Source organism: Sinohyriopsis cumingii, chromosome 2, assembly GCF_028554795.1.
Source record: "Sinohyriopsis cumingii isolate HCF-2022 chromosome 2, ASM2855479v2, whole genome shotgun sequence".
NCBI classification, from domain to species: Eukaryota; Metazoa; Mollusca; class Bivalvia; order Unionida; family Unionidae; genus Sinohyriopsis; species Sinohyriopsis cumingii.
Genome location: NC_142962.1, coordinates 35,794,468 through 35,815,215, shown reverse-complemented (window position 1 = coordinate 35,815,215; position 20,748 = coordinate 35,794,468). Strand labels below are relative to the sequence as shown.

The 20,748-nt window shown below is 43.6% G+C and overlaps 1 protein-coding gene across 1 annotated transcript in view; it reads right to left on the bottom strand.

Annotated features, from left to right (window-relative positions):
* LOC149804628 (E3 ubiquitin-protein ligase HECTD1-like) overlaps window positions 1-20,748 on the bottom strand; it is a 212,023-nt gene that overhangs the window by 185,637 nt on the left and 5,638 nt on the right. The window lies entirely within an intron of this gene.

Genomic DNA, 20,748 nt, shown 5'->3' with positions numbered 1-20,748 from the left:
AGAATGTAGCCATATTTAGAAGCAAAAATTTGTTCTTACTACCTTGTAAATTTAAATTCAATGAGGTACTGTTTGTTTCAGTCTTTATGTAAAATGTTTAAGTTATTTCTAAGTGTGCCACATGTCCTGTGTTGCCATCATTGCACCAGACACAGTAGTAGTGAAGGGGGCCACCCTAGCGACAATGGGAATTAGCATTACAGAGACCCCTGGGCCACTCTAGCGACAATGGAAATTTAACATGGAGAAAAATCGTGGGCCACTCTAGCGACAAGGGGAATTAACATGGGAAAAAACCCTGGGCTTGTCTAGCGACAAGGGAAATTTAACATGGGATTTTTTTTTTTTAAATTTTTTTTTTAAAAAAAATTTTTTTTAAAAAAGGGGTAGGCAATTGAAAGGCTATCTCTTTTCGAGAAATATGGCTGGCCCTGAAAAGGGCCTTTGGGTTTATGTTAATATGCCCTTAACATAAAGGGCATCTGCAACATCTTCTTCTTCTTCTTAGGCTTCGTCGAATGGTAGGTCCATAAACTAAAACTCTTTTCAGGCATCCTTGCCTCTCCACGTAAATTCTACGTATCCATAGGCTCGTGTCGGTCCTGTTGACAACGGTCCACTTGGATCGGACATACATGAGCATGTCCGTCCTGAACATCATCGTTGACACAAGGGTTGAAGATTCAACGTCTGTCCACATGTTGAGGCTCTTAGAATAGGTGAATCAATGCAGTGAACGGCGCTTATTTATAGGGGCGGAAAGGATTGAAACGGATTGAGTTCATTTACCAATCCGAACACGCGTTACAGAATTCAGTCAGCTCGCATCCAATCCGAAGAGAGCAGTCTGTGACGTCACGTAGTCAATATAGATTCGCTAGCGCTTGTGTGCAGTCAATCTATGCGACAGTGATTCAACATGACGGAAACTCAGAAAACGATCCAGTGGGGTGCACCAGCAGGGGAGACTGCCCAAGGGAACCCGGACTTACTTTCAGAAGAGGTGAATTGGGATTTTGTGGATTTTCTCTCCTCGCAAGAATTTGTTCCGGAACCTTCGTTACTTTCTTCATTACCGCAAGTGGAGAATTTTAGACAGAGACAGAAAGAAGAATTGGAGAAATTTATACAACGACAAAAGGAAGCGGAACAGACTTTTCTCCTACAGCAACAGCAACAAGAAGAAGAGGTAAGAAAAAAACAACAGCAACAACAGCAAGAAGAAGTAGCAGCAAAGAAACAAGAGGGTGAAAATCAAACGGTCACGGTACTGTTGGACATTTTAGCGGAGTTAAGAAGTCTGAAACAAATGTATCAGACTTCTTTATCACGACCGAAGAGAATACGACCTTCCCGAGCCAAACACGTTAACCCTGTGACTAAGCCTACCGTACCACCCTTAGTGATTTCAACTCAATCATTATCATCATTACGCAGTCCAGAAGTAGGCCTTGGCCGTGGCAAAGGCTTAAGGCAGTTAAAATTGATTGCTTAAACTCACCCCTGCACCATAAAGAAAAAGGCCCTTTTCAGGGCCACCCACATTTCTCGAAAAGAAATACAATTTCAATTTGCCAATAACTCAAAAAAAGTACGTGTCTGTGTATGAGTGCGTGAGTGTAGCTTCTTATTTTAAAATCAAAACTCAAAGACTCTTACCTTATATCATTCATTTATTCTTTTCTCCATTTTTTTACAATCCAATTCACAATTATCAACACAACACTTTAATAAAAAGTTCATTGATTTCTTCTTTTCTCCTTGTTTAGTCTCTCCGTTTTTTGAATTTCTTCACCGTCACACTCTTTTCCTCTTCTTCCTCCTCGCTTTCTTCCCTTCTTCTTTTTTTCTCCTGTTTCTTTTTCTTCACCTGTCTTCTTTCTTCCTCAGAAGAATCCCTCTCTTCCTCTGAAGAATCCCTCTCTTCTTCTGAAGAATTCCTTTTTTCTTCTGACTCCTCTTGTTTCTTTTTTGGGCAATCTGGAGACCAATGTCCTTTTTCTTGACAATAATAACAGGTATCTTGACTTTTGTCTCTTTTATCCCCTGTTTTTTTTCTTTTTTGACGGTCTGGACACTCTGAAGACCAATGCCCTTTCTTCTGGCAGATATAGCAAGTATCTTGACTTTTATCTCTAAAGGAAGGAGAGTAGTCCGTAGGCTGGTCTGAAGAGAATTTTCTAATGACCCCTCGCAAAGCTCTGACGAAACGTTCCATCTGATCAGTCTCTTCCATCGTTGTGCTCGGCTCGAGAGTGAAATGAATAGTGAAAGGACAAGACACACACCCTTTTATATACGCTGGTCTGCTATGACTATAAAGTAGTTTATGGTGTTTGAACTTGAGTCATTTGACTTTTTGCTTTCAAGATGAAACGATCCCATTCATTCGAGAAGAAAGAAGAAAGTAAGAGGCAGAAACGTGATCTATCGCCTCGTACCAGGGCTGAGATCTTGGCACAAATTCATGCCAGTGATTTTGAAGAGGACATGAGTGAACCAGAATCCGAACCCTCTAAACCAAGTTCACCACCCTTAGTCAACCCTGAAAAGTACTATTCCATTCGAGAGACGGAAAAGCGCTCCTCTAGAAAATTTAGAACCACGGCTTACAAATACACGGTGAAGTTTAAAGATTTCAAGGCTCAAGTGCCGCTAGAGAAAGCAGAAGGGTTCATCACCGAGGTGTGGGATTCTTTGCTCACTGCACTCAAGCGACAATGTCAACCCAAAGAAGACGATCGCTTGAGACTTTCCATACAACACGACGGTTTGAAATCCCCTGTTTGGATCGAGTTTAGCACCCCTGCAGAATTGACTGCTTCCAAAGTCATGGACAAGATTCAACACGTACAACAATCTAATGATCAGTTTGACATCACCGATGGTAAAGCCACACTGGACATGACCCACGTCTCTCCTCCTCAAGGGACAGGACGCAAAAAGATGTTATTGGTGGACGACCTTCGCAACACCAAAACGAGTCTCGTCCGAATTAACAACCCTCATGACCAGATGTGTTTAGCTCGTGCCATCGTGGTGGGACGAACCTATGCCAACAAGAACGACACGGTAGAATGGAAAAGAACCTGGAAAACTATTCAACGATCCGATCGAGCCAAACAACGAAGCGAAGCAGAACTCCTGTTACAACAAGCCGGACTGTCCAAAGACACACCCTGTGGCATTCCTGAGATGCAAAAATTGCAAGATACCCTAGCTCCACGATACACCTTGAAAGTGCACCCTCAAGAAGTGCGCGGACCTCTGTTGTTTCGAGGCCAAGATTTTAAGGACGGAAAATACATTCACCTTTATCATCACGATGAACATTTCGATACCATTACCAGTATCACCGGATTCCTGAGATACAGATATTACTGTGAGAAATGTGACCATGGTTATAACAATCGAGAGCAACACAAGCATTGTGGATCGAAATGCTCAGGATGTTTGGCCTCTTCACCCTGTCTGAGCGAAGAACCAGTGCCTTGTTCCACTTGTCTGCGCACGTTTGTCAGCCCTACCTGTTACCAACAACATCTGAAAACGCAAGGTTCACAGAAGAAATGCGCTTGTCAACTCCTGAGATTGTGCCCTACGTGTGAACAAGTCATACGTACCAATAATACCAAGGCACACGTATGTTCAGGAAAGAAAAAATGTCACATTTGTCACCACATCGTGGACTTGGAACACCAATGTTACGTGCAAAAATACCAACCCCCACCAGAGAAAGAGGACGGTCACAAGAAGAAAGGCAATTTCATCTTTTTCGATTTCGAATGCATGCAAGAGACCGGCATTCACATTCCTAATTTCTGCGTGGCTCATCGAGCGTGCGAGAAGTGCATTCAAGAACCTATCTTCAGTCATTGCCCTCACTGCAGCAAGATTCCCGGAGGGCGTGAAAAAATCTTTCGGGGACCTAACACGTTAGCCGATTTTGCCCAATGGGTCTTAGACCCCGTCGAAAAGACGTGGAGCCAAGAGGACATCGAACGTTACGGAGATTGTCATCGTCATGCCACGGTGATGGCTCACAATTTCTCCGGATACGATGGACAGTTTCTTCTCAGATACTATACGGAACAAGGCACCGAGCGTCCTAAAGTGACTTTGAACGGAGCCAAAATCATTTTCATGCAAGTGGGACAAGTGCAGTTTAAAGATTCGATGAGCTATTTGGCCATGCCTTTGAGTCGAATGCCTAAAACGTTTGGAATGACAGAAATGGCTAAAGGGTACTTTCCACACTTTTTCAATACGGAAGCCAATCAACACGCCGTTCTACCCCATTTACCAGAGGCTCACTATTACGACCCCGACAACATGCGTACCGAACAACGAGAAGCTTTCTACGCTTGGTACCAGGCTCACGCCTCGGACCCTTTCGACTTTCAGGAAGAAATGCTAAAGTATTGTCGTTCCGACGTGGACATTTTACGACGTTGCTGTGGAAAATTTCGAGAACTGTTCATGGAACACGGAGGGGTCGATCCTTTGAAAGAAGCTTGCACCATTGCCAAAGCGTGTTCCTTAGTGTATCGACAACGATTCATGCCTGAAAACACTGTGGCTGTCATCAGCCCTCAAACGACCCACTTTGTCAAACGTCAATACTCGGTCAAAGCCCTACGTTGGTTACATTACTTGTGCGACAAGGAAGACAAGTGGATTCAGCATGCCCGCAACGGAGGAGGCGAAAAGACCATCGGAACGTATTCGGTCGATGGCTGGGACTTAGAAAACCCCAAGATCGTGTACGAGTTTAACGGTTGTTTATTTCACGGATGTCCCGTCTGTTACCCTGACCGTGGCACTAAAAATCAGTTTTTGCAACGAACCATGGAAGACTTGTACCAGGACACTTGTCAGCGACGCCTAAAGTTAGAACAGCAAGGATACCAAGTGGTGGAAATGTGGGAACACGAGTACGATCACCGTATGAAAACTGATCCCGAGTTTAAACGCCTCGTGGAAAGTTACCAGTTCATGGACCCGCTGAACCCGAGGGATAGTTTGTACGGAGGAAGGACCAATGCCACCTGTTTGCTGTACCAAGCCGACGAAGAGAAAGGAGAAGAAATCAAATACTTGGACGTGTGTTCGCTGTATCCCTACGTGTGCAAATATTGTCGCTTTCCTGTAGGGCACCCGCAATTGCTGACGGAACACATCGACCTGAAAAACATTCGACAATACGAAGGCTTGATTAAGTGTAAAGTTTTACCTCCCACGAACCTATACCATCCCGTCTTACCTCACCATTGTCAAGGCAAACTGATGTTTCCCTTGTGCCGTACTTGTGCCGAAACGTGCAACCAAGATCAACCTTGCCATCACAGCCAGGAAGAACGGGCCTTGACGGGAACCTGGGTCAGCGTAGAATTGTTCAAAGCTCTGGACATGGGATACCAACTGTTAGAAGTGTACGAAATTTGCCACTTTCCCAAGACACAGCAATACCGCAAGGGTGACCCCACGCAGAAAGGCATTTTCGCCGACTACGTGGATGCCTTTTTGAAACTGAAACAAGAAGCCAGCGGCTATCCTTCCTGGTGTCACACTCCCGAAGACCAAATACAATTCAAAGAGAAATATTACGAACAAGAAGGTATCACTTTAGACCACATCGAGAAAAACGAAGGCAGGCGATCGTTTGCCAAAGTGATGTTAAATTGCTTGTGGGGTAAAATGGCACAACGACCGTGTTTACCCAAGACGGAATATTTGACAGAACCTTCCCGCTACTTCCAGATGATTCACGACAAAACCAAATACATGAAACACGTGGACGTCGTTCGAGAGAATTTGATCTTGGTCAATTACGAAGAAGATCTGGACTTTGTGCAAGACGACCCTTTTGGAAATGTCATCATTGCGGCTTACGTGACAGCCCATGCTCGCTTAAAATTGTACGAAGCTTTAGAACTGTTAGAAGAACGCGTCCTGTACTTTGACACGGACAGTTGCATTTACATCCATCACCCGATTCAACATCACCCTAACATCGAAGGAGACCGTTTAGGAGCCTGGACAGACGAACATCCCGACGACAAGATTCTAAGTTTCGTCAGTGGCGGTCCCAAAAATTACGGCTACGAATACCGGGACAAACAAGGAGAAGTGCACACGACGTGCAAAGTGAAAGGACTGACTCTGAATTATCGTACCAGTCGAGTGGTCAACTTTGGGGTATTGAAAGAAGCCTTGCAATCGGGAGAGGATGGAAACTTTAAAGTGACCACTCACCAACCGAACAAGATTGTACGTTTACCCACTCACCACATCGTCAGTCGACCTTTGGAAAAAGTTTATCAAATCGTGTACCAGAAGCGAGTTCGACTTCCCAATCATTTCACCTTACCGTATGGACACGTTGGTATAAAACATTGGTTGTAAGAGGATAGTTACCCCACCAGAAAGATGACTTCGCCACAGCAAGAATCGAGTGAGAAACCCGATGAGAACTCCAAGTTCAAACCCTACCATTTTCCAGTCTTCTTACCTGACTATTGTGATTGTGCCCGTCGATTGGACACGTTTCAGAAATGGCCTACGGATAGGGAAGGATTACCTTCTTCGCATGTTTTAGCTAGAACAGGATTTGTCTACTTGGGACCTGAGTCAGGATTGGGATACGAGGTACAGTGTTTCGCTTGCGGACTGAAGTTACGAATGGATCTATGTATCTATAAAGATTCAGCTATTCTGGAACATACTCGATGGTCTCCTCACTGCCCTTACCTTTCTATGGCCTTTCCACCCATTACACTACGGTACAATGTTGACGGTACCTTAGAGACGGTACCTTCCGAAACAAGACATAAAAAACGTAAAAAAGGAAAGATCTACAAGCTGGAGACTGCATTGCGACTAGTATAAAAAAGGGGCTATGGTCAAGATCGATAGTTCATTGTGACTACCAAGACCGAGCGAACAAGATGAATACTTTGAAAAAGACATCGTTCCAGTTTGGGGATTGTAAAAAAGTTGTATCTTCCTCTAGTGTGACTAATATTGGATGGATAAGACCCATGCATTGCGACGGAAAATGTCCGGAAGGAAACTGCGATTGTCCATGTGGTTACCATTGTAATTGCGTAACGGAGTTTGCAGACGAGTGCGATTGTGAGCCTTGCGATGGGACCGATGCTGTACCTTGTGACCTGAGCGATGCCGTAAAGCATCATGGGAACTTTAGTACCCCTACCCCTGTCATGGAAAGTGATGCTGTGCGTGTCAAACCTGTGGGATGCGAAAGCGATGCTGCTCGTCCTCTTGGACATTTTACTGGGTTTCGTTTTAAAGGGGAATGTCGACCTTCAAGTTTACCTCCCTACGGATGTCATCCAGCCCTGAGCAAACTCCTACCCATGTCACTCAACCCTCATCGAAACGAACCTGTGAAAAACGAATATTCGTTTCCTGTGCGTTCGTCGGAATACTGCGACTTTGAAAATCGTCTTCAATCGTTCAAAGGAAAATGGCCAAAGTATCTGGGAGGACCGACCCCCGAAGAATTAGCCAGAGCCGGATTTTTCTACTTGGGCGAAGGAGATAAAGTCAAGTGCTTCAGTTGCGGTGTGTCACTTCACCACTGGGAACCGCAAGATTCGGCCTACGTAGAACATGCTCGATGGTCACCGAATTGTCATTACTTACCCTTAGTGGGACCGAGACATTGAAGTAACTTCTTACCATAATCATCTGTTCATGGATACTTTACAAGAGAACATTCGTGCTTTGCCTGTGGAGTTGAGAGAACGCATTTACCGAGAGCTGGTCAAAATACAAGTGAAACGTAAAGAACAATTGCATCCGATACGTCACCGGTGTTTGAACCACTGGTACCTGAACGCTATACAAGGACTGATTCAATTGAAAGTGTTCCATTGGACAGACATTGATCAACGACCTCCTGGTTATAAAAAGGAATGGTTTGGTATTGACGATTCTATTTACTACATTGTAAACGTATTGCATCGAATTCCAGAGGAAGAGTTAACGAATTACCAACATCTTTCACACAATGTCAACTTGGTGAAAGAGGAAACTTCTGAACGAATTGTAATGTGTAGATTAGTGACTCAACGATTTAAATTCGACACTGAAGTGAAACCATGTTTGTGCAAAGAGTACATTTCTTGTGTCAGACCAAAGAGGATTTAGTATGACCTATTCATGGATACTTTACAAGAGAACATTCGTGCTTTGCCTGTGGAGTTGAGAGAACGCATTTACCGAGAGCTGGTGAAAATACAAGTGAAACGTAAAGAACAATTGCATCCGATACGTCACCAGATCTTTAACCACTGGTACTTGAATGGTATAAAAGAACTGATTCGTCAGAAATTCTTTCAATGGTCAGACATTGTTCAAAACTTTGAGGTCGCTAATGATCGACATGTTCATGATTATGGTTACTTCGAGATTCACCTACAGCAATACATTGAGGAAGACAAGTTAAAGGATTACCAACATATTTTACGTGGAATCTACTTAGAGGAAGAGGAAACACCTAAACGAACTCTGACGTTTCGGTTACAGTATGCAAGATTTAGATTCCCTACTGGAGAACGAAGATCTCTGGCTAGAAAGTACGTCTATTGCATCCGAAAAAAAGAGAATATAAAAAGAGGCTGCCATGCCACGGTTTATGTCACATGTCATCCAACAGATTCCGTGGAAGGAACTCAATGACCATATTCAAACCGTGGATCATTACCATCAATTATTACAAGAACTGTATCCATTCAATTTTGGACGACAAGTGGTGTGTGTCTTAGTGACTTGTTTTCTGGGATTTCGTTTACCAGCCGATTCTTTGTGGACTCTTTACGATCAGTACTTACCACCTCCATGGCCTTAAATGGTCACGAAAAACTCCTTTTGCTCAAAGCCTTGCGTTTTCATCTGGATACTTCTCGACCTCAACAGGAAAAAAAGATTCGTCAACTTTTAGCGACCCAAGACGTGTATGACGATGTGTGTGTAGCTTGTGACTTACACCCTCATTGGACAGATGTTCGTGATTGGAAAAAGGGGGGTTTTGAGGCTTGGACCCAAGAAGTGGCCCAGTATGCACAAGAGTTGTTCAAGGAAAAAAGTTACTTTTCAACCCGTGTTAGTGACGGTGCCAGAAGAACCCGTCACCGAGAACAACCACTCGCTTCAGGACAGGACTGTCATGGACATGCCTGAAAGGTCATTCCGGGAGGACACTTGTGTGACAATACCTCATGTAGAGACTGTAAGAACATTACACACTGTCCCTAGGACATCTTGGTTAACCAAAACATGTTGTACAGACACTTGTTTATATTCCACTTTGATCACTTTGCTGTGTTTTATATTCCTGTACATCACTATTTGGGTTGTATGTATTTTTGTCTTTCGTGTTCATATTTGAAACATTCAATAAACGTGTTCTGAAAAAGTATATAAACTCTTGTCTTGTTTGTTTTTTCGTGTCACAAGTGACATTTCTCATACCATGGCTACCTCTGCTGTCTCTGCTCCCTCTTCCTCTACTGTCAAAGTCATCGACGAACACTTAGATCGTGCCAGTTGGGAGGCTTTGTATCTTCGCCATCCCTTTAACATGCTCATTGCTGGACCTAGCGGTTCGGGCAAAACCGAATTCGTCAAACGTTTGATCGAACATAAACATCATTTGATCGATCGGCCCCCTCAACGGATCGTGTGGTGTTACAAAGAGTGGCAATCGGCGTACAACCTCTTGCGAGAAAGTCAAGGCGATTCCATCGTGTTTGTGGAAGGCATTCCTAAAGAAGACGATGGCATCGTCTCTGACTCCCGTCTAACCCATTTGGTCATTTTCGACGATATGTTAGGAGAAGACGAAGAAGAAATTAAATTGTGGTTCACGCGCAAAGGGCATCACCGTAATGCCAGTGTCGTTTACATCACCCAAAATTTGTTTCAACAAAGTAAAGCCCATCGCACCATCAGTCTCAATGCACATTACGTGGTCTTGTTTAAAAGCCCTCGAGATAAATCGCAAGTGCAAGTCTTAGCCAAACAGTTAGGAACGCCTTGGCTGACTCAGGCGTACGACGATGCCACTCAAACTCCACACGCCTATTTACTCGTCGATTTGAAACCTACGACCCCCGAGGATTTGCGATTTCGTACCCACTTGTTTCACCACTGGTGCCAAGACGGAGGACCTGTCCTGTACACGTCTCCGTCCTCGACTTCATTTCACTCCTCCCATGAAAAAAATCTATAAAAACCTCGGACCCTTTTTCGTCTGTCTCACACAGTGTGAACATGACGTCCCTTCAGTCACATCTTCCCGTCAAATTGATTCGTGCCTTGTATGGCATCAGCCGAGAAAAAGATCCACAAACACGAGCCCGTGTCTTAGAAGCTAGTCTCAAAGAAGTCTTACGATGGTTCACGGTGACGGCACGTCAATTACTCCAAGGAATCATTCAGATTCCTCATCAAACCCAACGCTTTTTCGATCGAAACAAAGTCGCTTTGGTCCAACTGGCCGATCCCCGCATCGACACTCAAACCAAAAAACAAATCATTTTGAAACCTGGAGGGAGCGGTACTCTAGGAGGGGTCATCATTCGCTCACTCTTAAGATGGGATCCTAATGCCCCCAAAATTATCCCCAAGACAAAAGTTCAACGAAGCCCCAAGAAGAAAAAGAAAAAGACCAAGTCCCCAAGAAGAATAACTTCTCCAGTGGCAGGACCCTCCTCTTACCAGACACCACCACCATCACCCCGGAAAAAGAAAAGAAGCCCCCAGAAAAAGAAACAGAGAAAAAGTCCCCAGAAAAAGAAAAGTCCACAGAAGAAAACTAGTCGCAAGAGAGGCACTTCGGCCAGGACGCAACCTTACACTCGCAAACCACGACCTGCCACGGCAATGACTGCGTCTCCGGCAGCCTCACGTTTGTCCACTTCTCCGTTGATGTCACCAGGAACTGAAGAGTACTTGGAGACGTTGATTACACCAAGAACTTCTCCGTTGATGACCCCCAAAAGAACTTCCCCAGTGGCAGGACCTTCCCATTTAGCGGCAGTGGCTGCTGCTCACAAAGTACCTTCTCCCAAAATCAAAGTCCATGAAAGATCGGGCATGTTACAAAGTTTACTGGATTTGTCCAAGCAAGAACTGGCTCGATTTAGTCCGTTGCGTACCCCTGCACGACGTGTCATGCCTGTCCTCAAACTGATAAAACGTAAAGACAATCAGTGGCGACGCGTTCCAGTATAAAAAAGACCTGTGACCGAGTAGGATATCAGTGTTTTTAGGTGCTCCTAAAGACTCAAAGATGTCACCCTCCAGAAAACCCCAAGGAAAGAAAAGGAAAGGACTGCCACCACGTTTAGCCAAACATGGGGACATGTTATCTGTCCTGTCCAAAGCTTCTCCACCCCTACGAAAAAAACTCATTCAAACGGCCTCCAAAGAGGTCATCGATACCGTGTGCGAATGTTGTTTGAACGTTTTGAAAGGCACGATCCCTTTGTCCAAACACCAGAAACAATGCTTAGGCAAACATCGTCACGTTCTTCGGAAAATGGTTCAAAAGAAAATTCCCATTCGTCAAAAAAAGAAGATGTTGGTCCAACGTGGAGGCATTTTACCTCTCTTGTTAGGCCCCATACTGAAAGGAGTCTTGGGAACCATGTTGGGAGGACTGATGGGAGCAAGATAAAAAGGCCTTCGGAAGTCCCAAGATCTCAGAATCGACCCCTGACAACCCCATGGAAGGACGAAAACTAGCTTTAGTGCCTTACAAACGATGGATGGAATACCATCGGTGGCAAGAACAACGCACCCCGCATTTACCTCCCAATCCCAATTTGAGCGAGATGTCCCAGTTACAACACGAATTGCAATCCTTGCTGGATCGCCAAGATTTGTCCGAAACAGAAAAATCTCAAAAGTACGGTCAACTCTTGCAAAGACTGCAACTCTTTCACCAGAAAGCTTTAGACGAAACAGCTTTACCCACTCTGAAAGATTTTAAGACCTTGATGAAAAGTCCAGCACCATCACCAGTACCAGTACCAGTACCACCAGTACCCGTGACCAAGACAGAAAAAGGAAAAGAAGAAGAAGAAGAAGGGTTTCAAACTCCACCAGAAAAAGTACGCAAGTTAACAACACCACCTACCTCCAGAATTGGATGGATTAAAAAGATGATGGCCACCCCTTCTTCCTCACAAGAGAAAAAGAAAGTGAAGACAGAAGTGAAGACAGAAGTGAAACAAGAACCGATATCCCCTGCTCAGACATCCTCCTCCTCTTCGACACCTATTGCTGGCCGCACACGCAAAGCCTTGCAATCCAAGAAAATACCCCAAGAGAAAAAGAGTAGCCTCTTCCAAGAGTGGGTGCCTTATTAAGACACCAATCAACACAAAAAAAAATGGAAAAAGTCTTAGCTAGCATTTACTACGATCCCTCCCATCCTGCAGGTTACGCAGGAGTTCAAAAATTGTATCGTGCTGCCAAAACGCGACTGAAAAGTCTCCGTTTACCTCAAGTGCAACGATGGTTACAAGAACAAGCTACCTACACTTTACACAAACCCATTCGACGCAAGTTTGCCAGAAGTCGCACCCGAGTGGAAGGCATCGATCATCAATGGCAAGCCGATTTAGCCGATGTCTCTCATTTGGCCAGCTACAATCGTGGTTACAAATATTTGTTTTGTGTCATCGACGTCTTTTCCAAATTTGCCTGGGTCGTGCCCTTGACTTCCAAATCGAGCAGCGAGTTAGTGCGAGCCCTGCAACGGGTGTTGAAACAAAGCGGTCGTCGCCCTCTTCGATGGCAAACGGACAAAGGCACCGAATTTCTGAACCAAGCTTTCCAAAAAGAATTAAAGAAACGTGACATTCATTTTTTTACCACCGAGAATCCCGAAACCAAAGCCAGCATCGTGGAACGTTTTCAACGCACTTTGAAAGAACGCATGTGGAAATATTTTACGCATCACCACACTCTGAAGTACATCGACATCTTACCGCACCTGGTGCAAGCGTACAACCAATCTTACCATCGAAGCATCGGACGTGCCCCGCAAGACGTGACTCCCGAGAACGAAGTGCTGGTGTTCGAGCGCCTGTTCGGTACGTCCCCGACGAGGGCTGTCCCCAAGAAAAGTGGAGAGTTGACCGTAGGAGATTGGGTGCGCATTGGCAAAACCAAACGCACTTTCGACAAAGGTTACTTACCTAACTGGACGACCGAATTGTTTCGCGTCACTGGACGAGTGCATGGCCGTCATCCTACCGTCTATAAATTGGAAGACATGAACGGAGAAGTACTCAAAGGAACGTTTTATTTGCCCGAGTTACAACGTGTCACCAAAAAAGAAGACGACGTGTACGACATCGAAAGCATTCTCGAACGCAGAACCCGTAAAGTGGGCAAACGACGTGTCAAAGAAGTCAAAGTACGTTGGAAAGGATATCCACCCAGTTTCGATTCTTGGATCGACGCTTCGCAAGTCATCGACTATAAAAAGAAGAAGTGACCATCATGCCCTTTCACACAGCAGCAGACGCAGCTACGTCGACCAGTCCTTCTTCCCCTAGTTCTTCTGTGCAAGATTTACAAAAACAACCCTTGTGGGTGTGGTGTGGAGAACGTGTGCCTAAAACGCAAATCGTCTTTTTCTGCCAAATCTTCGTGGTGTATTGTGTTATCGGGGCAGCCATCGCCAATTTGAGTTTGCAACAAGGAGACAAACAATTGTGGACCATTTTATTGAGCAGTTGCATCGGTTACCTGCTTCCCAATCCCTCCCTGAAATTCTCCTCGAACGGGAACGTTGTGTCCAGTGCCAGTGTCAGTCACCACTCCAACAACCACAACCAGAACCCCATTTTGGGCGGAGACACGCCTCTGACGTCCACTAATATTCCCTCGGACAGCCACAGAACTCTGGAATTATGAGTCACCAAAACCAATTTTACTTAACCTTACCCAGTGACAGTTCCATGGAGGTGTTTCCCAACAACAAGTTGTGCTGTTACACGGCCAAATTACCTCAAGCCATCCCCTTAGATCACGAAGCCCATTGGGAAGTGGCTTTAGTCGAAATGATTCACCCGACCCAAGTCCTCAATGTCGTTGCCAATCAAAATGTTTTTGATGTGGAAGTTTATGACGAACAAATACAACAATGGATGGATACCCATAACAGATATAAGCATAAAACCCCTGGCACAAAAAATCTAAAGTGGACCACCTATCACTTGTTCGTTCCCCCAGGGTATTATTTTAGTGGTCAACATTTGGTCAACACCATAGCCACCAGGTTTAATGGCGTGTTTGGGGAAGCTTTTAAGAATGTCAAGAACAAAACTGTCACCCTGGAATACCACAAAACAGCTCGTCGCTTCCTGATAAAATTTCCTGAGGATAAAATCATGGGTTTCTATTTTTGTGATGAATTGTTTGACATGTTAGGCGGTAACATGGAGCTGAGGAAGAAAGTAGAACAACGAAAAAACCCCCCCGAATTATCCATCATTTACGACAACGAGTCTTTTGGCCAGTATTTTAATACCCCGGTAGAACTGAACCAAGGACTGAATTTGATGTTTGTGTACTCCGATGTGGTGGAATACAACGTGGTGGGACACACCTCCGTGCCGTTACTGCGTGTCATTCCTTTCAAAGTGGATTCTGCCGCGAACGCTGACGAGGAAGGTGGAAACACTTACCACGTCCACCGCGAATTTGTCCATCCTCACTATTTGCCGGTTAGCAAGTCGTATTTGGACACGGTCAACATTACTATAAAAGGAGATCTGGGACAAGATATTCCATTCACCAAAGGAAAAGTCACGGTGAAACTCCATTTTCGAAAACGGTTCTCTCACGACTCTTAAGTCATGTATCCAGTGTACCGAGGGGTTGCACGACAGCGAGGACACGGTTTAGGAGACATGTTAAAATCGGCCTTTCGTTCGGTGGCCCCGGTGTTGAAACCGATGGTGACACGCGGATTGCACGCCTTGAAAGATGCGGCACTGACGCAAGGCAAAGAATTTCTCCAAAATGTCATCATTGACAAACAAAACCCTAAAGAAGCCTTCATGAGGGCAGGTAAAAATGTCTTGCTGCAAACGGGTAAAGACATTTTAGGCCGACGAGACACACCTATAAATGCCCTGCACGCTACCGAGTCTGGCATTCAGCAAGGACAAGGCAGAAAGAGACGAAGAAGAAAACACCCTTTCACCAGACTTCAAGCGAGAAAGGCCAAGAAAAGAAGAACCGTTCGAGACTTAGACGTTTTCGATTATTGAGACACAGAGAAAAAATGATGCACCGAGAGTCTTGCGCTTGTTCCAAGACGGAACTGGATCTGTTTGCCATGCCCCCCACCATGATGACGATGCAAGAATCTCAATGGGTGGAATTTCATCCCGTCTCCTCATTGACAGCCTCAGCTCCCATCGAGTTTGAAATCAAAGGACAGCCCGAAGATTACATCGATCTGAATAGCACTTACTTGTACTTGAAAGTCAAAGTTCTAGATAAGGATGATGGTGCAGTAGATGCCGCTGAGAATATAGCTCCCGTCAACAATTTCATGCATTCCTTGTTTAGTGGAGTGGACTTCTACTTGAATAACAAACTGGTCAGCAGCAGCATGGATACTTACCCTTACCGTGCCTACCTGGAAAATCTCTTGACGTACGGAATAGATGCCAAGGATACCCATCTCAATGCTTGTGTGCTGTGGGAACCTGACGAAGCGGGCAAGTTCGACAATGTAGATGGAACCAATAGCGGCTTTGAGCAAAGAGAACTCAAAATCTTAGATAAGAAGAGTTTAGAACTGATGGATCGTTTGCATTTGGACATGTGGTTGCAAGAGAAATATTTGCTGAACGGAGTCAATGTCCGCTTGAGACTGAATCGTAGCAGTGCCACTTTCCATTTGTTGGCAGAGGATACTAAGGCTCCTAAAAGCAAAATCGAAGAGGCCAAACTCTACGTACGACGCGTAGAAGTGTTACCCAAAGTAGGTAACGACATCAGTCAAACGTTGAGCAGAACGACCGCCAAGTATCCCATCCGACGTGTGGAAGTGAAAACGTTCACCATTCCCGTTGGACATCATTCCATGATCGAAGATCATCTGTTTCAAGGACAGCTACCCAAACGTTTAATCCTTGGTATGGTCTCGAATTCAGCCTTCAACGGAGCCTTCGATCAAAATCCTTTCAACTTTAAGCACTTCAACGTGAAGAAAATCGAAGTCAGTAGGGATGGCAAGACCTTGTGTACCAGACCTTTTGAACCCGACTTTGCCAAGAACAATTACTTGAGATCATACTTGTCCTTGTACGAAGCCACGGGCCAGTTAGGAACCAACACCAGTCACGGCATTACGTACGACGATTATGCAGGAGGCTATGCTTTGTGGGCTTTCGATTTCACTCCAGACCAGGGCAGCGACGAGGGACATTTCCACCCTATAAAATCAGGCCAGATTCGTGTGGAACTTCAGTTTGCAGAACCACTGAAAGAGACAGTGAACGTCATCCTGTATGCAGAATTCGATAATACCATAGAAATCAACAGTTTGAGAGAAGTCATCCTAGATTACTAGAAAGCCATGGAAGACTGTTGTCCCTCTTTACCTAGTGAAGAAACTTTGGAGATGGAATGTAAGGAGACCGTGGAAGGAGAAGAAGATATCATGATGAAGTCGAGATGGCCAGAACAAGAAGCCCATTTAGTCTCCTGTTTTGCCAAACACTTGGTCGACAAAATGACGGAATTGATCAAGAAAAATTGCTATGGATGTCAAAACGATCATCCCAGTCAAATTCAACACGATAAATGCCTGATGTTGAGTCAAGAAGAAAAATTGGACGAGTATCTGGACGAAGCTTGGAGTCTCATCTCGAACAAAGACGTGTTGCACCAGTGGTATAAAGACTTGCGTGAACATTCTTGTCCAGCATTAACCACTCAAGAGATCCATCGCATCGAAGCTCTCCTGAATCAGAGTGAGGAAACAGAACGAATAACCGTTTATTCGTCAGACATTTTCAAGCAAAAAGTCAGGATCGAATTGACGACGTATTACTACCTGTGAAGAAGAAAACAAACACAAAAACAATGGATACCTGGGAACTTTATTACCTTTTGAACCACAGTTCGTATACGTCTTCTTGGAATCCTGTCGTCTGTGCTAAAGATGAACTCCCTCATCGCAAACCTAAAGACCATCAAGCTTACGTGATCAACACGGACGATAGTCATCTCCCAGGAACCCACTGGGTAGCCGTCTACTTTCCTCAAGAAGGCTGTGTGGAATATTTCGATTCGTACGGATTGCCCCCTTTGGAAGACGATATCATCGACTTTATGAGAAGAAATGCTCAAACCACCCGATTCAATAACGTGAAATTACAAGGCACAGATTCCTTGGTGTGTGGACAATATTGTGTGTATTTTCTGCATCATCGCAGCCTGGGCTATTCCTTAGAACATTTAGTGACTCATTTTGATCCTCGTTCTTCTGCTAGAAACGATGTGAAAGTAGATCGATGGTTTTGTGACCATTATGCTTATCTTTTGTCTCAAGCTAGGAAACGTAGTGTCCATCAATGGCCTAATGATTTCCAACAGTGGAAATCACAATTTCATTCACAACGTTGTCAGCCTTGTTTAAAGTAGATTGTATTTGAAGAAAAAAATGTTTGTGATTTGAAAAAAATTGTTTGATGTTATAGTGTTGGATTATTGTTAAAAATGTTGTTGTTTAGTGTTAAGTGATTTTTTGAATAAAAAATGTTGTGTTTAGAAAAAAATGCCTTTGTCTTTTGTTTAGCTAGAAGAATGTTGGATTGATGCTCTTTCATTTCTTACTATCCCTCTCATGAACGTTGCGGCTCGAAAACCGTGTGGGGGATGTTTTCCTTCACGTCCGCGCTTTCACTTTAAGAACCGGGTTGTTCCCAGTCTAGCCATCCATTGTCGACTCATCCTCCTAAGAAGATGTGCTCCAAACTAGCTAAGCTCAACGAAGCCTACGTGAATTTGCATAGGGTCAGACACAGTCTGATACCGAAGCCAGAAGAAATAGAGAATGTGAGAATGTTAAAAATCACTGAAGACCTGATAGAAGAGCTCTTCAGAGAAGAAATGAACAGGGAGAAAGAAGAATGGACAGAGAAGTACAGACTTCAGAGACAGCAGCAACAACAACAGCAGCAACAGCAGCAGCAACCTGAAGCTGACAGAGGCTTTGTCGATTGTCGTATCGACACCAAAGAATTCTTCTTCTCTTTCCGAAGAAGCAGACCTATCGCCAGAAAGTCTATCCTCAGAGGACATCGCATTCTTAGAAACTAAAAAAGAATGCCATAGCAAAACAAAAAAACAGCCCTTTTCAGGGCTACCCAATACTCTAGAAAAGAAATAACTATTAATTTGCCAATGTGTGTAGGTAGAGTAGTGTGAAAATAAACACTAACTCTTTTTCAAAAAAAATATGAGGGTATGTGTTTGTGTGATTGTGTTTGTAAGTGAAAAAATAGGTTGGTGTGGATAGTAGATTAAAATGATGTTTGTTTTTTTGGGCTGTTAGAGGTATATATTTGGGGTTAGATTGGATTGCTTTGCGTATGTGGATAGTCTATTGAAGTGATTTATAAAAATTTTACAATAGTGATGGGTAGCATAAAAAAGTGAGTGAGTGTTTCTTTTAGGTCCGCGCGTTGTTGTTGTTGTTTCTTGGTCATGATCTAGGTAAGATGAATTTTATGTTTTTAGGGGATGTTTTCCATCACGTACGCGCTTTCAGTATAAATTGAAACTCGCTGGGCAGTCAAGCTACCCTTGTTGATTGATCAACACCAAAAATGAACACGAGACTGGAGAAACTGTTGGAACTTCATGTGCATCTGGAATATGCCAGGCGCATATTAAATGAACTGGCCGCTGAAGCCATTGTCGAGGAGGGAAGGATAAGAGAGGAGGAAAGAAGAAACAAAGAAGAGGAGGAGAGAAGATATAAAGAAGAAGAGGAAAGAAGATATAAAGAGGAGGAGAGAAGATACAAAGAAGAGGAGGAGGAAAAGGAGAGAAGAAAAAATTTCAGAATCCCAGAGAGTGAAAATTGGGATTCTGAAGCGACATATCCTGCCTCTGCTCTCTCCCCCCAAAAGGTAAAAAGTAATTGGGGGATAAGATGTGTATGTGGCGCCAGGCCTGGAAGGTGCCACCATTAACCAGGTGCCCATGAAGTTCCAAAAAAAACAGCCCTTTTCAGGGCTACCCAATACTCTAGAAAAGAAATAACGATAGATTTGCCAATGTGTGTAGGTAGAGTAGTGTGTATATAAACACTAACTCTTTTTTAAGATAGTGTGAGGGTATGCGTTTGTGTGTTAGTGTGTTTGTGTTTGTAAGAGCTCAGGTATGTTAGTGTGAATAGTAGATTATGGGTTTCTTAGCAAATGTGGAGAGTATAGTTAGGGTTATATTATATAAAATGAGAAAGTAGGGGGATGTTTTCCTTCACGTACGCGCGATGTTGGTCATCATCTAGGTAAGATCCATTTTAAGTTTTAGGGGGATGTTTTCCTTCACGTTCGCGCTTTTCGTATAAGAACCCACAGTATTAGTTGTTCAAACCATTCTGCAAAGAATACAAAGAAGATGGCGTCAAACCAAATGGACAAATTACAAACCTTGCAAGACGTTTTAGACAACTTAGGAATAATGGAACAGATGCTAATAAGACTGGTTGAAGACCATTATTCCTATAGTCCCCATCGTGTGAAGATGGAAATTAACAATTTAAGGAAAGCAAAGGACAAGATTAGTGGTGTCATGAAAGAGATCAAGGAGGAGAAGGAGGATGAAGAGGAAAAGATCAGAATAAGAACATGGAACGAAAAAATTGAAAAAGAAGAGGAAAATGAGAAGAGGAAGAAAGAAGAAGAGGAGGAAGAGAAGAAAGAAGAGAAGGAGAAAAAAAAGAAGAGAAAGAGTGTTGGAGCTAAAATAAGAAGTTGGTGGAGGAAAAGAAGAAATTAGAAGAAGAAGAAAACCCAAAGGCCCTTTTCAGGGCCAGCCATATTTCTCGAAAAGAGATAGCCTTTCAATTGCCTACCCCTTTTTTAAAAAAAATTTTTTTTAAAAAAAAAATTTAAAAAAAAAAAATCCCATGTTAAATTTCCCTTGTCGCTAGACAAGCCCAGGGTTTTTTCCCATGTTAATTCCCCTTGTCGCTAGAGTGGCCCACGATTTTTCTCCATGTTAAATTTCCATTGTCGCTAGAGTGGCCCAGGGGTCTCTGTAATGCTAATTCCCATTGTCGCTAGGGTGGCCCCCTTCACTACTCACAGTCTGTAACCGATTTTTCACCTCCTTACTGAACTGAATACACGGATATTTCATTACTTGATTTGGAATAAAGACACACACAATAACAATCAAAGTCTAAAATTATTAAACAACATAAGTTATAAGTAATCTACAAAACATGTAAGCAATTAAGTATGTGTAAAAATAGGATCTGCGTACAAGAACTAAGCCAGAAATAATAAACTTGCATTGATAATAATAATAATAATAATAATAATAAGCTATCTATAACGAGGATAACACATTAGGTCATGCCTGAGCCGTGTACCATGTGGTCCTCAGTTTTCGTAATCGGCTATGTTTTAAAAAATATATATAAAAATTACACACAATAAAAATACA